The sequence below is a fragment of the Pseudophryne corroboree genome, chromosome 4 (genome assembly GCF_028390025.1).
Source record: "Pseudophryne corroboree isolate aPseCor3 chromosome 4, aPseCor3.hap2, whole genome shotgun sequence".
Taxonomy (NCBI): domain Eukaryota; kingdom Metazoa; phylum Chordata; class Amphibia; order Anura; family Myobatrachidae; genus Pseudophryne; species Pseudophryne corroboree.
In genome coordinates this window covers 31,173,462-31,190,687 of record NC_086447.1, presented here as the reverse complement: position 1 = coordinate 31,190,687, position 17,226 = coordinate 31,173,462, and the positions used below count along the sequence as shown (strand labels likewise).

Below are 17,226 nucleotides of genomic sequence, written 5' to 3'. Positions count from 1 at the left end.
TCCACCAATGGTGCTACAGCGCAGGCTATAAATATCTTTCAAACAGTTGTTGTGATTTCCATATTGGCCAATATGTGCATTTGAAAAGTGCTCAAGCATTGGTGGTATAGTGGTGAGCATAGCTGCCTTCCAAGCAGTTGACCTGGGTTTGATTCCCGGCCAATTCATCCTTTTCCTTATGTGCTGTTTTCGCACTTATAGTTGTTGCTTAAGATATGCTCAGATGACAAGGTCCATAGAAAGTGTTAAAATCTTTGTAGAAATCATGATTCCTTCTTAGCAGATGACTTTTGATTCCACCACTGCTTGATTAAAGATTTGTAAACACATTTTACAAAGTTCACTGAGGTGCCATATGCAAGTACATCAAAGGTCTTTTCTTTTCTCAGTTTTGATACCACTGTATATCAGTTCTATGGTGCATAAAAACCTTAAGCATGGATGAGCCTAAATCTTGAATTGTGAATGTCATGCAATTTGCCAATTTTGTTTAAATATCTACCACCAATGGTGCTACAGCGCAGGCTATAAATATCTTTCAAACAGTTGTTGTGATTTCCATATTGGCCACAATATGCACTTGAAAAGTGCTCAAGCATTGGTGGTATAGTGGTGAGCATAGCTGCCTTCCAAGCAGTTGTCCCGTGTTCGATTCCCGGCCAATACATTCTTTTCCTTATGTGCTGTTTTCACACTTATAGTTGTTGCTTAAGATATGCTCAGATGACAAGGTCCATAGAAAATTTTAAATTCTTTGTAGAAATCATGATTCCTTCTTAGCAGATGACTTTTGATTCCACCACTGCTTGATTAAAGATTTGTAAATATATTTTACAAAGTTCACTGAGGTGCCATATGCAAGTACATCAAAGGTCTTTTCTTTTCTCAGTTTTGATACCACTGTATATCAGTTCTATGGGGCATAAAAACCTTAAGTATGGATGAGCCTAAATCTTGAATTGTGAATGTCATTCAATTTGCCAATTTTGTTTGAATATCTTCCACCAATGGTGCTACAGCGCAGGCTATAAATATCTTTCAAACAGTTGTTGTGATTTCCATATTGGCCACTATATGCTTTTGAAAAGTGCTCAAGCATTGGTGGTATAGTGGTGAGCAAAGCTGCTTTCCAAGCAGTTGACCCGGGTTCGATTCCCGGCCAATTCATCCTTTTCCTTATGTGCTGTTCTCGCACTTATAGTTGTTGCTTAAGATATGCTCAGATGACAAGGTCCATAGGAAATGTTAAAATCTTTGTAGAAATCATGATTCCTTCTTAGCAGATGACTTTTGATTCCACCACTGCCTGATTAAAGATTTGTAAACACATTTTACAAAGTTCACTGAGGTGCCATATGCAAGTACATCAAAGGTCTTTTCTTTTCTCAGTTTTGATACCAGTGTATATCAGTTCAATGGTGCATAAAAACCTTAAGTATGGATGAGCCTAAATCTTGAATTGTGAATGTCATGCAATTTGCCAATTTTGTTTGAATATCTTCCACCAATGGTGCTACAGCGCAGGCTATAAATATCTTTCAAACAGTTGTTGTGATTTCCATATTGGCCACTATATGCATTTGAAAAGTGCTCAAGCATTGGTGGTATAGGGGTGAGCATAGCTGCCTTCCATGCAGTCGATCCGGGTTCGATTCCCGGCCAATTCATCATTTTCCTTATGCGCTGTTTTCGCACTTATAGTTGTTGCTTAAGATATGCTCAGATGACAAGGTCCATTGGAAATGTTAAAATCTTTGTAGAAATCATGATTCCTTCTTAGCAGATGACTTTTGATTCCACCACTGCCTGATTAAAGATTTGTAAACACATTTTACAAAGTTCACTGAGGTGCCATATGCAAGTACATCAAAGGTCTTTTCTTTTCTCAGTTTTGATACCACTGTATATCAGTTCAATGGTGCATAAAAACCTTAAGCATGGATGAGCCTAAATCTTGAATTGTGAATGTCATGCAATTTGCCAATTTTGTTTAAATATCTACCACCAATGGTGCTACAGCGCAGGCTATAAATATCTTTCAAACAGTTGTTGTGATTTCCATATTGGCCACAATATGCACGTGGAAAGTGCTCAAGCATTGGTGGTATAGTGGTGAGCATAGCTTCCTTCCAAGCAGTTGACCCGGGTTCGATTCCCGGCCAATACATTCTTTTCCTTATGTGCTGTTTTCACACTTATAGTTGTTGCTTAAGATATGCTCAGATGACAAGGTCCATAGAAAATTTTTAATTCTTTGTAGAAATCATGATTCCTTCTTAGCAGATGACTTTTGATTCCACCACTGCTTGATTAAAGATTTGTAAATATATTTTACAAAGTTCACTGAGGTGCCATATGCAAGTATATCAAAGTTCTTTTCTTTTCTCAGTTTTGATACCAGTGTATATCAGTTCAATGGTGCATAAAAACCTTAAGTATGGATGAGCCTAAATCTTGAATTGATAATGTCATGCAATTTGCCAATTTTGTTTAAATATCTACCACCAATGGTGCTACAGCGCAGGCTATACATATCTTTCAAACAGTTGTTGTGATTTCCATATTGGCCACAATATGCACGTGAAAACTGCTCAAGCATTGGTGGTATAGTGGTGAGCATATCTTCCTTCCAAGCAGTTTACCCGGGTTCGATTCCCGGCCAATACATTCTTTTCCTTATGTGCTGCTTTCACACTTATAGTTGTTGCTTAAGATATGCTCAGATGACAAGGTCCATAGAAAATTTTAAATTCTTTGTAGAAATCATGATTCCTACTTAGCAGATGACTTTTGATTCCACCACTGCTTGATTAAAGATTTGTAAATACATTTTACAAAGTTCACTGAGGTGCCATATGCAAGTACATCAAAGGTCTATTCTTTTCTCAGTTTTGATACCACTGTATATCAGTTCTATGGTGCATAAAAACCTTAAGTATGGATGAGCCTAAATCTTGAATTGTGAATGTCATGCAATTTGCCAATTTTGTTTGAATATCTTCCACCAATGGTGCTACAGCGCAGGCTATAAATAGCTTTCAAACAGTTGTTGTGATTTCCATATTGGACACTATATACATTTGAAAAGTGCTCAAGCATTGGTGCTATAGTGGTGAGCATAGCTGCCTTCCAAGCAGTTGATCCGGGTTCGATTCCTGGCCAATTCATCCTTTTCCTTATGTGCTGTTTTCGCACTTATAGTTGTTGCTTAAGATATGCTCAGATGACAAGGTCCATAGGAAATGTTAAAATCTTTGTAGAAATCATGATTCCTTCTTAGCAGATGACTTTTGATTCCACCACTGCCTGATTAAAGATTTGTAAACACATTTTACAAAGTTCACTGAGGTGCCATATGCAAGTACATCAAAGGTCTTTTCTTTTCTCAGTTTTGATACCAGTGTATATCAGTTCAATGGTGCATAAAAACCTTAAGTATGGATGAGCCTAAATCTTGAATTGTGAATGTCATGCAATTTGCCAATTTTGTTTAAATATCTACCACCAATGGTGCTACAGCGCAGGCTATAAATATCTTTCAAACAGTTGTTGTGATTTCCATATTGGCCACAATATGCACTTGAAAAGTGCTCAAGCATTGGTGGTATAGTGGTGAGCATAGCTTCCTTCCAAGCAGTTGACCCGGGTTCGATTCCCGGCCAATACATTCTATTCTTTATGTGCTGTTTTCACACTTATAGTTGTTGCTTAAGATATGCTCAGATGACAAGGTCCATAGAAAATTTTTAATTCTTTGTAGAAATCATGATTCCTTCTTAGCAGATGACTTTTGATTCCACCACTGCTTGATTAAAGATTTGTAAATATATTTTACAAAGTTCACTGAGGTGCCATATGCAAGTACATCAAAGGTCTTTTCTTTTCTCAGTTTTGATACCACTGTATATCAGTTCAATAGTGCATAAAAGCCTTAAGTATGGATGAGCCTAAATCTTGAATTGTGAATGCCATGCAATTTGACAATTTTGTTTGAATATCTTCCACCAATGGTGCTACAGCGCAGGCTATAAATATCTTTCAAACAGTTGTTGTGATTTCCATATTGGCCAATATGTGCATTTGAAAAGTGCTCAAGCATTGGTGGTATAGTGGTGAGCATAGCTGCCTTCCGAGCAGTTGACCTGGGTTTGATTCCCGGCCAATTCATCCTTTTCCTTATGTGCTGTTTTCGCACTTATAGTTGTTGCTTAAGATATGCTCAGATGACAAGGTCCATAGAAAGTGTTAAAATCTTTGTAGAAATCATGATTCCTTCTTAGCAGATGACTTTTGATTCCACCACTGCCTGATTAAAGATTTGTAAACACATTTTACAAAGTTCACTGAGGTGCCATATGCAAGTACATCAAAGGTCTTTTCTTTTCTCAGTTTTGATACCACTGTATATCAGTTCTATGGTGCATAAAAACCTTAAGCATGGATGAGCCTAAATCTTGAATTGTGAATGTCATGCAATTTGCCAATTTTGTTTAAATATCTACCACCAATGGTGCTACAGCGCAGGCTATAAATATCTTTCAAACAGTTGTTGTGATTTCCATATTGGCCACTATATGTGAAGGGTTAGCTCTTCTGTCTTTGTAAATATTACTTTTTATATGATCAATTTCCTTATAATAAGTATAGTGTAAAAGTGAATATTTCTACCTCCCTAATGAAGGGTTAAACATGCTATATGAATTGTTATGTGTTTGAATAGACACGTACGCACTCTCTACAAGATGCCTTTGTCTGTTCATATAATATAAGGCTTGTGTGTGTCTTATCTTCAAGGACAATTACATACCAGATCAAAACTGTTACTTCTGTGTGTTACTAAAATATCCTGCATGTAATGTCGTATGCTACTTCTATTTATCCAATCATATGCTTGCACATATTGTATACACCCATGTTTCTTTTCTATATAGTACTCTGTAATTTATTAAATAAACAGTGTGAATTCTTACTGCTTGTGTTGTGCATGTACCTTGTGGCTAAGAGTTTACACTCCAGACGTCTAAGAGGCCATCACATCGAGGGTTAAGGTATAAGGGCAAATCCTTTCAGCTGGGAGCTCTATGTCCGGGATTCAGTGATCGTCCCTGAATGGTAAAAATAGAGAATTTATTGTCTGACTTTGCCATACAGGATTGCGGTCATACACTGAAGCTGAATCCGTGTCAGTGTTCCGGGAACACGTGACAAGGTAATATTTAAGTCCGGGACTTAATATTACGAAGTTTTATGAAAAAAACATAAAACAGGTATCAGGGATACCATAGAATCTTTAATGTCTGGGACTTAAAGAATACGTCTGAGAAAGGACCCGGGGTCCAAGCGCAATTCTCCAAAGACGTCAGTATCTGGGATACTTAAAAAAAAAAAAAACATAGACCTGGGGTCTATACGTAACGTAGAGAATACCCCGATTTGATCGCCTATATATTCTTGTATGTTGTAGTGAGATAAGTTCTTATATTTGGTTCAGACGGCTGGTAAGTTTTCGTCTGCCAGATATCTATGCTCAAACACTTTTCTTGCTTCCTGTCTAAAACGCTGTATTTTTCTGACATCTTGTACGAAGGTAAGCGTACCCGTCAAAAGATTTCATGTTCTCATTATACAGATAATATTGTGATATTGTCAATGACTAATTAACTGGTTAAGCTGATGCATGTATAAGTAGAGTGTTGTATATTTTAGATAATTTTCTTTTAAAAGTTGTACTGTTGATTTATATTACTGTCTGACAATGGGCTCTAGTCAGAGTAAAAAACTGCATATCCCCCGCCCCTCCCTGGTGAGACATGCAAGATGTATGTTGCCCGTAACTCTACCTCAGAGTATTATTTAGTTAACCCATGGGTGGATAATTTAGCGGGATGGACAGAGAAAGCAGGACAGGACCCATTCCTACGGGAAGGCAGTAATTACCTTTTCTATATGGAGATTTAAGAAAAAATGTCAGTTTAGCACAGAAGCGAAGCTGCAGAGAACTGTAAATCTTTGAAAATCCCTCTCGCCTCCCCCCTTTGCATTCCAATGTATCCTGCGCTCAGAGACACAAATCTCTTGGCAGCAGTAACCCTTTCACACTAAATGGGATCGCCTCCAACTTCCACTAGCTCTGTCCCTAACGCATCAGTAACCCAGAGTTTAGATAATAGTAAAACACTGTCCCAAGCCCACTATTACCCTCGATGGCTGTATATCTTATTTGCGCAAAGCTTGCAAAGGACGCAGCTATACACATATGAAGGAAGTCTTTAAAGCCTGTGCTTTTTGCCTGTCGCTGTAGCTTGTAAACAGAAACCTGCGCCCACTCATAACTATCAGAACCCCAGACGCTTTGACAGACAGAACCAACCCCGCAGTCAGGGAACATTCCAAAGACCCCGCGCACTGACGGGGCCCGGAGGAGGGTATCCCAGCCTTTATTCAACTCACCCGTCATAGTGAAGATTCACCTCTGCTGCCACTTATTATAAATGGAAGTAAAATTCCCTTTTTAGTGGACAGCGGTGCAACAACCAGTGTTTTGTGTTCTGACTTATGTAGTATCCCCTCTCACCAGAAAAGATAGAAGGTCTCCGCCCCGTGATACAGCAATTCTTACAACAGGGTATTCTCAGACATATTGTATCACCATACTGTACTCCTGTGAACCCTGTTGCCAAAGCTGATGGTAGTATAAGATTTGTACAGAATCTCAGAGCAATCAATCAGCTAATTGTCCCAATTGCACCAATTGTTCCAGATGTAAACTCACTCATTTCTGCAATCCCTGCAGATGCTGCGTTCTCTGTAATTGATTTGAAGAATGCCTTTTTTTTTCAGCATACCTGTAGATTCACAGACACAATTACTTTTGCCTTTTCTTTTGAGGGTAAACAACTTACCTGGTGCAGATTATTGACGCACCTGTTGTCTCCAGGCCACATTGAGGCCCTGGCAACCTCACCATGGTTCAGTCCTGCTACAGTATGCAGATGATCTGCTGCTCTGTAGTAAAACTGAGGAGGCCTGCCGAGAGGATGGTGTTTCATTACTAAACTGGCTTTGTGAATGTGGACACAAGGTGTCCAAAATAAAAATGCAATGGTGTAAAAAGCATGTTGATTACTTAGGTTTTGTGCTCACTCAGGGAGAGAGGAAAGTCAGTCCACAACGCATACAGTCTGTATTGGGCCTGGTCACCCCAACTACCCAGAGGGAACTACTGTCCTTCCTGGGTATGGTAAATTACTGCAGACAGTGGATATCTGATTGCTCTTATTGTGATAACATTTTGAGACAAGCCACACTGAAGGACAAACCTAAAACTGTACAATGGTCACAAGAAATGTTAACTGCATATGAAAGTTTAAAATGTATGTTGATGAAAAGTCCGGCACTTGGCCTCCCCAGTTATGTGCTACCTTTCCATCTATATGCAAGGGACAATTGTAAAACCATGGCGGGGGTGCTCACACAGTTTCATGGAGGGAAGTTGCGCCCCGTGGCATTTTTTTCCCAAAGTCATGCCAGTGTCTGTGCAAGGTATGCCTGCCTGCCTCAGGGCTTTGGCAGCCTGTGCAATGGTTGCAGAAATGGCCACTACCCTCACTTTAGGCCACATCACAGTACTCCACACCACACATGATGTCCTGGCAATACTTAAAGGCTTACACACAGCACATGTCAGCACAACGCCTTAGTGGATATGAAGTACTCCTTTTGAGTAACCCTACCCTTACCATCAAGTACACTGCTAGTTCTTCTGGCCCTGCACCCATTCTCAATGCCCTTTTAGGCTTGAAAGGTCCCGAGGATGAACCACCCGACCTACATGACTGTGCTGCTTCTATTGAAGCTGAAACTTCTCCCAGACTTGACATGTCTCCCGTTCCCATACCAGGCGCAGACGTAGTTTTTGTTGACGGCTCATGTAGTAGGCCCAATGACAATACATACCAGGCTGGCTATGCCATTGTCACCCTCCCTGATACTGTGTTGGAAACCCTACCAATACCTTATCAGTCCGCGCAAGCTGCAGAACTCATTGCACTCACTAGAGCATGTCCCTCCCTTTACAACGTCCATCTGCTCACTCAACTTCAAGCTGCTGCGACTAATACTGATCTCTCCGACTGGACTTACCCAATTCTGCAGAAAAAATCCTAAATCAGGATTAATCTGCAAAGAGGGGAAACCCTGTATACCCCAGTCCAGTGCCCCTTTGCTCGTTGCCCAGTGCCGTGGTGTTGGTCACCGTGGTGAAGCCACAACACTCCTCCTACTAACCAATGATTTTTATGTTACTAATGCCAAATCACTTGTGGACCAGTATGTTAGCAGATGCATCACTTGCCTCAGGAACAACCCTAATAAAGCTAAACACCAGCATCTTGAATACCCCACAGAAAACTCTAGGATACTCACCCTTTGAAATACTAATGGGTAGACCCTTTTCCTACACCCTGGGCTAAGAAACCACTAGTAATACAGGAAGGAGATCTAGAACTCATCAGAGAAGAGTATGTCAGGTCCCTGATAACAAAACTGAATGAAATTGAACATGAGGTTGTTTGTAAAAACCCTTTGAATCCACAGGAACCTACACACCCCTTTAAAGTCGGAGACAGAGTCGTGGTGAAGGTGCTCCCCAGGAACAAGAGCCCAGGAGACTTCACCTATGGTCCAGAGACAGAGGTCGTAGCAGTTACCCGGACAGCAGTCCTGACAGAGGAAAGTCCTACCTGGACCCATGCATCCCGAGTAAAAAAAGGTTCCTAGACCAGACCTAGAGAGGGAAGCAAGTGATTCCAGTGAGGTACGAACCGGGGCAGACAGCCGTGACCTCCCACCTAGCGAAGAAAGAAGAACAGAAGAAGATGAGGAACCTGTCCCCTATCTTTATCCTGGGGACTATCTCGATAGCCCTACTGGCCCTCATTCACCTCACAATATGTGAAGTCGACATCACACAAACAGATGGGGTCCCCACCTTGTGGTACAATTCCTCCAATACACACGTAGCCACATACATCCTTGATTATTTCATGTTCCCTAAACTTGCTGACAACAAACATTTCATACAGCAGAAAAGGAAATCAGGAATGTCTGAGACAGTATATATTTGTGTTACTGACGAATGGTACTATAGTGCAAGACAAATGTTTTATTTGTGGGACATGTATAAAAACCCAAAATACCAGCCTAAAATTGCTCCCCAAAACAAACCTTTAAAGCCCCATATTGCCACTTCTAAAGATATGGTGGCTATTACTAACCCTACCTTTGAAGACACCCTAGCTATTGAAACTGGTTTCTCTGACATTAATTTTTGGTTGGAATGGATGAAGTATAGTGCTAACAAACACAATAAAAGCAACTGTTATGTCTGTGGCAAATCTAGGCCCCACCTAGGTACAGTGCCCCTTAATATACCCCTAGAACAGGAAAATTGTTTTTTCAGCCTTTTTAATGATCACCGATGACCCCACTCCTCCCTCTAATACTCCTGTTAATCGAAAGAAAAGAGCACTCCCAGGAGGTAGCTTTGACCCCCACGTATACATTGATGCTATAGGGGTCCCAAGAGGTGTTCCAAATGAGTTCAAAGCTAGAGATGAGGTGGCTGCGGGTTTTGAGTCATTGTTCCCTATAGTAACTGTAAATAAAAACGTAGCCTGGATTAATTATATATATTATAATCAACAAAGATTTGTTAATGATACCAAAGATGCTCTTAAAGGTATAGCTGAACAGCTAGAAGCCACTTCCCAAATGACATTTCAAAATAGAATGGCCCTTGACATGATTCTAGCAGAAAAAGGCGGTACATGTGTTTACATTAGTAAGGTGGAAGGCTGTTGTACATATATTCCTGACAACACTGGTCCCAATGGTAAGGTTACTTTAGCCATAAACAAGTTAGAAACCTTATCCATAGAACTTAAGAAAAATTCAGGTATTGATAACCCATGGAGCCAATATTTTGGGTGGTTTGAAAATTGGAAACAGGCTCTTGTGCAAATAAGCATATTCATACTTGTAACTTTAATTCTTGTAGGCATTATAGTTTATTGTGTAATTCCCTGTGGAAAGAAACTTACCTCCAAAGGCATTGATAAGGCCCTGATGTATTATGACATAACCACCAGTCCTGTCACCTCCTCTGATAGTAAAGGACCCGACGATTATGTCCAATATCTCAAGAACTGGAGAAACAAGAAAGGAGCCTCACTCAAGAATCATGTCATATAATAATCATGATTCTAAGAGGGGATTGAAGGGTTAGCTCTTCTGTCTTTGTAAATATTACTTTTTATATGATCAATTTCCTTATAATAAGTATAGTGTAAAAGTGAATATTTCTACCTCCCTAATGAAGGGTTAAACATGCTATATGAATTGTTATGTGTTTGAATAGACACGTACGCACTCTCTACAAGATGCCTTTGTCTGTTCATATAATATAAGGCTTGTGTGTGTCTTATCTTCAAGGACAATTACATACCAGATCAAAACTGTTACTTCTGTGTGTTACTAAAATATCCTGCATGTAATGTCGTATGCTACTTCTATTTATCCAATCATATGCTTGCACATATTGTATACACCCATGTTTCTTTTCTATATAGTACTCTGTAATTTATTAAATAAACAGTGTGAATTCTTACTGCTTGTGTTGTGCATGTACCTTGTGGCTAAGAGTTTACACTCCAGACGTCTAAGAGGCCATCACATCGAGGGTTAAGGTATAAGGGCAAATCCTTTCAATATGCATTTGAAAAGTGCTCAAGCATTGGTGTTATAGTGGTGAGCATAGCTGTCTTCCAAGCAGTTGACCCTGGTTCGATTCCCAGCCAATTCATCCTTTTCCTTATGTGCTGTTTTCGCACTTATAGTTGTTGCTTAAGATATGCTCAGATGACAAGGTCCATAGGAAATGTTAAAATCTTTGTAGAAATCATGATTCCTTCTTAGCAGATGACTTTTGATTCCACCACTGCCTGATTAAAGATTTGTAAACACATTTTACAAAGTTCACTGAGGTGCCATATGCAAGTACATCAAAGGTCTTTTCTTTTCTCAGTTTTGATACCAGTGTATATCAGTTCAATGGTGCATAAAAACCTTAAGTATGGATGAGCCTAAATCTTGAATTGATAATGTCATGCAATTTGCCAATTTTGTTTAAATATCTACCACCAATGGTGCTACAGCGCAGGCTATACATATCTTTCAAACAGTTGTTGTGATTTCCATATTGGCCACAATATGCACTTGAAAACTGCTCAAGCATTGGTGGTATAGTGGTGAGCATATCTTCCTTCCAAGCAGTTTACCCGGGTTCGATTCCCGGCCAATACATTCTTTTCCTTATGTGCTGCTTTCACACTTATAGTTGTTGCTTAAGATATGCTCAGATGACAAGGTCCATAGAAAATTTTAAATTCTTTGTAGAAATCATGATTCCTACTTAGCAGATGACTTTTGATTCCACCACTGCTTGATTAAAGATTTGTAAATACATTTTACAAAGTTCACTGAGGTGCCATATGCAAGTACATCAAAGGTCTTTTCTTTTCTCAGTTTTGATACCACTGTATATCAGTTCTATGGTGCATAAAAACCTTAAGTATGGATGAGCCTAAATCTTGAATTGTGAATGTCATACAATTTGCCAATTTTGTTTGAATATCTTCCACCAATGGTGCTACAGCGCAGGCTATAAATAGCTTTCAAACAGTTGTTGTGATTTCCATATTGGACACTATATACATTTGAAAAGTGCTCAAGCATTGGTGGTATAGTGGTGAGCATAGCTGCCTTCCAAGCAGTTGACCCGGGTTCGATTCCTGGCCAATTCATCCTTATCCTTATGTGCTGTTTTCGCACTTATAGTTGTTGCTTAAGATATGCTCAGATGACAAGGTCCATAGGAAATGTTAAAATCTTTGTAGAAATCATGATTCCTTCTTAGCAGATGACTTTTGATTCCACCACTGCCTGATTAAAGATTTGTAAACACATTTTACAAAGTTCACTGAGGTGCCATATGCAAGTACATCAAAGGTCTTTTCTTTTCTCAGTTTTGATACCAGTGTATATCAGTTCAATGGTGCATAAAAACCTTAAGTATGGATGAGCCTAAATCTTGAATTTTGAATGTCATGCAATTTGCCAATTTTGTTTAAATATCTACCACCAATGGTGCTACAGCGCAGGCTATAAATATCTTTCAAACAGTTGTTGTGATTTCCATATTGGCCACAATATGCACTTGAAAAGTGCTCAAGCATTGGTGGTATAGTGGTGAGCATAGCTTCCTTCCAAGCAGTTGACCCGGGTTCGATTCCCGGCCAATACATTCTATTCTTTATGTGCTGTTTTCACACTTATAGTTGTTGCTTAAGATATGCTCAGATGACAAGGTCCATAGAAAATTTTTAATTCTTTGTAGAAATCATGATTCCTTCTTAGCAGATGTCTTTTGATTCCACCACTGCTTGATTAAAGATTTGTAAATATATTTTACAAAGTTCACTGAGGTGCCATATGCAAGTACATCAAAGGTCTTTTCTTTTCTCAGTTTTGATACCACTGTATATCAGTTCAATAGTGCATAAAAACCTTAAGTATGGATGAGCCTAAATCTTGAATTGTGAATGCCATGCAATTTGACAATTTTGTTTGAATATCTTCCACCAATGGTGCTACAGCGCAGGCTATAAATATCTTTCAAACAGTTGTTGTGATTTCCATATTGGCCAATATGTGCATTTGAAAAGTGCTCAAGCATTGGTGGTATAGTGGTGAGCATAGCTGCCTTCCAAGCAGTTGACCTGGGTTTGATTCCCGGCCAATTCATCCTTTTCCTTATGTGCTGTTTTCGCACTTATAGTTGTTGCTTAAGATATGCTCAGATGACAAGGTCCATAGAAAGTGTTAAAATCTTTGTAGAAATCATGATTCCTTCTTAGCAGATGACTTTTGATTCCACCACTGCCTGATTAAAGATTTGTAAACACATTTTACAAAGTTCACTGAGGTGCCATATGCAAGTACATCAAAGGTCTTTTCTTTTCTCAGTTTTGATACCACTGTATATCAGTTCTATGGTGCATAAAAACCTTAAGCATGGATGAGCCTAAATCTTGAATTGTGAATGTCATGCAATTTGCCAATTTTGTTTAAATATCTACCACCAATGGTGCTACAGCGCAGGCTATAAATATCTTTCAAACAGTTGTTGTGATTTCCATATTGGCCACAATATGCACTTGAAAAGTGCTCAAGCATTGGTGGTATAGTGGTGAGCATAGCTGCCTTCCAAGCAGTTGACCCGTGTTCGATTCCCGGCCAATACTTTCTTTTCCTTATGTGCTGTTTTCACACTTATAGTTGTTGCTTAAGATATGCTCAGATGACAAGGTCCATAGAAAATTTTAAATTCTTTGTAGAAATCATGATTCCTTCTTAGCAGATGACTTTTGATTCCACCACTGCTTGATTAAAGATTTGTAAATATATTTTACAAAGTTCACTGAGGTGCCATATGCAAGTACATCAAAGGTCTTTTCTTTTCTCAGTTTTGATACCACTGTATATCAGTTCTATGGGGCATAAAAACCTTAAGTATGGATGAGCCTAAATCTTGAATTGTGAATGTCATTCAATTTGCCAATTTTGTTTGAATATCTTCCACCAATGGTGCTACAGCGCAGGCTATAAATATCTTTCAAACAGTTGTTGTGATTTCCATATTGGCCACTATATGCTTTTGAAAAGTGCTCAAGCATTGGTGGTATAGTGGTGAGCAAAGCTGCTTTCCAAGCAGTTGACCCGGGTTCGATTCCCGGCCAATTCATCCTTTTCCTTATGTGCTGTTCTCGCACTTATAGTTGTTGCTTAAGATATGCTCAGATGACAAGGTCCATAGGAAATGTTAAAATCTTTGTAGAAATCATGATTCCTTCTTAGCAGATGACTTTTGATTCCACCACTGCCTGATTAAAGATTTGTAAACACATTTTACAAAGTTCACTGAGGTGCCATATGCAAGTACATCAAAGGTCTTTTCTTTTCTCAGTTTTGATACCAGTGTATATCAGTTCAATGGTGCATAAAAACCTTAAGTATGGATGAGCCTAAATCTTGAATTGTGAATGTCATGCAATTTGCCAATTTTGTTTGAATATCTTCCACCAATGGTGCTACAGCGCAGGCTATAAATATCTTTCAAACAGTTGTTGTGATTTCCATATTGGCCACTATATGCATTTGAAAAGTGCTCAAGCATTGGTGGTATAGGGGTGAGCATAGCTGCCTTCCATGCAGTCGATCCGGGTTCGATTCCCGGCCAATTCATCATTTTCCTTATGCGCTGTTTTCGCACTTATAGTTGTTGCTTAAGATATGCTCAGATGACAAGGTCCATTGGAAATGTTAAAATCTTTGTAGAAATCATGATTCCTTCTTAGCAGATGACTTTTGATTCCACCACTGCCTGATTAAAGATTTGTAAACACATTTTACAAAGTTCACTGAGGTCCCATATGCAAGTACATCAAAGGTCTTTTCTTTTCTCAGTTTTGATACCACTGTATATCAGTTCAATGGTGCATAAAAACCTTAAGTATGGATGAGCCTAAATCTTGAATTGTGAATGTCATGCAATTTGCCAATTTTGTTTAAATATCTACCACCAATGGTGCTACAGCGCAGGCTATAAATATCTTTCAAACAGTTGTTGTGATTTCCATATTGGCCACAATATGCACGTGGAAAGTGCTCAAGCATTGGTGGTATAGTGGTGAGCATAGCTTCCTTCCAAGCAGTTGACCCGGGTTCGATTCCCGGCCAATACATTCTTTTCCTTATGTGCTGTTTTCACACTTATAGTTGTTGCTTAAGATATGCTCAGATGACAAGGTCCATAGAAAATTTTTAATTCTTTGTAGAAATCATGATTCCTTCTTAGCAGATGACTTTTGATTCCACCACTGCTTGATTAAAGATTTGTAAATATATTTTACAAAGTTCACTGAGGTGCCATATGCAAGTATATCAAAGTTCTTTTCTTTTCTCAGTTTTGATACCACTGTATATCAGTTCAATGGTGCATAAAAACCTTAAGTATGGATGAGCCTAAATCTTGAATTGTGAATGCCATGCAATTTGACAATTTTGTTTGAATATCTTCCACCAATGGTGCTACAGCGCAGGCTATAAATATCTTTCAAACAGTTGTTGTGATTTCCATATTGGACACTATATGCATTTGAAGAGTGCTCAAGCATTGGTGGTATAGTGGTGAGCATAGCTGCCTTCCAAGCAGTTGACCCGGGTTCGATTCCCGGCCAATTCATCCTTTTCCTTTTGTGCTGTTTTCGCACTTATAGTTGTTGCTTAAGATATGCTCAGATGACAAGGTCCATAGGAAATGTTAAAATATTTGTAGAAATCATGATTCCTTCTTAGCAGATGACTTTTGATTCCACCACTGCCTGATTAAAGATTTGTAAACACATTTTACAAAGTTCACTGAGGTGCCATATGCAAGTACATCAAAGGTCTTTTCTTTTCTCAGTTTTGAAACCAGTGTATATCAGTTCAATGGTGCATAAAAACCTTAAGTATGGATGAGCCTAAATCTTGAATTGTGAATGTCATGCAATTTGCCAATTTTGTTTAAATATCTACCACCAATGGTGCTACAGCGCAGGCTATAAATATCTTTCAAACAGTTGTTGTGATTTCCATATTGGCCACAATATGCACGTGGAAAGTGCTCAAGCATTGGTGGTATAGTGGTGAGCATAGCTTCCTTCCAAGCAGTTGACCCGTGTTCGATTCCCGGCCAATACATTCTTTTCCTTATGTGCTGTTTTCACACTTATAGTTGTTGCTTAAGATATGCTCAGATGACAAGGTCCATAGAAAATTTTTAATTCTTTGTAGAAATCATGATTCCTTCTTAGCAGATGACTTTTGATTCCACCACTGCTTGATTAAAGATTTGTAAATATATTTTACAAAGTTCACTGAGGTGCCATATGCTAGTACATCAAAGTTCTTTTCTTTTCTCAGTTTTGATACCACTGTATATCAGTTCAATGGTGCATAAAAACCTTAAGTATGGATGAGCCTAAATCTTGAATTGTGAATGCCATGCAATTTGACAATTTTGTTTGAATATCTTCCACCAATGATGCTACAGCGCAGGCTATAAATATCTTTCAAACAGTTGTTGTGATTTCCATATTGGCCACTATATGCATTTGAAAAGTTCTCAAGCATTGGTGTTATAGTGGTGAGCATAGCTGTCTTCCAAGCAGTTGACCCGGGTTCGATTCCCGGCCAATTCATCCTTTTCCTTATGTGCTGTTTTCGCACTTATAGTTGTTGCTTAAGATATGCTCAGATGACAAGGTCCATAGGAAATGTTAAAATCTTTGTAGAAATCATGATTCCTTCTTAGCAGATGACTTTTGATTCCACCACTGCCTGATTAAAGATTTGTAAACACATTTTACAAAGTTCACTGAGGTGCCATATGCAAGTACATCAAAGGTCTTTTCTTTTCTCAGTTTTGATACCAGTGTATATCAGTTCAATGGTGCATAAAAACATTAAGTATGGATGAGCCTAAATCTTGAATTCATAATGTCATGCAATTTGCCAATTTTGTTTAAATATCTACCACCAATGGTGCTACAGCGCAGGCTATAAATATCTTTCAAACAGTTGTTGTGATTTCCATATTGGCCACAATATGCACTTGAAAACTGCTCAAGCATTGGTGGTATAGTGGTGAGCATATCTTCCTTCCAAGCAGTTTACCCGGGTTCGATTCCCGGCCAATACATTCTTTTCCTTATGTGCTGCTTTCACACTTATAGTTGTTGCTTAAGATATGCTCAGATGACAAGGTCCATAGAAAATTTTAAATTCTTTGTAGAAATCATGATTCCTACTTAGCAGATGACTTTTGATTCCACCACTGCTTGATTAAAGATTTGTAAATATATTTTACAAAGTTCACTGAGGTGCCATATGCAAGTACATCAAAGGTCTTTTCTTTTCTCAGTTTTGATACCACTGTATATCAGTTCTATGGTGCATAAAAACCTTAAGTATGGATGAGCCTAAATCTTGAATTGTGAATGTCATGCAATTTGCCAATTTTGTTTGAATATCTTCCACCAATGGTGCTACAGCGCAGGCTATAAA

At 38.8% G+C, this 17,226-nt stretch overlaps 1 non-coding gene across 1 annotated transcript; it reads left to right on the top strand.

The window, feature by feature from the left end:
- The first annotated feature begins 15,289 nt into the window (after window positions 1–15,289).
- Window positions 15,290–15,361, top strand: TRNAG-UCC (transfer RNA glycine (anticodon UCC)). The gene has a single exon. It is a non-coding gene; the product is annotated as a tRNA-Gly (tRNA).
- The last annotated feature ends 1,865 nt before the right edge of the window (window positions 15,362–17,226 follow it).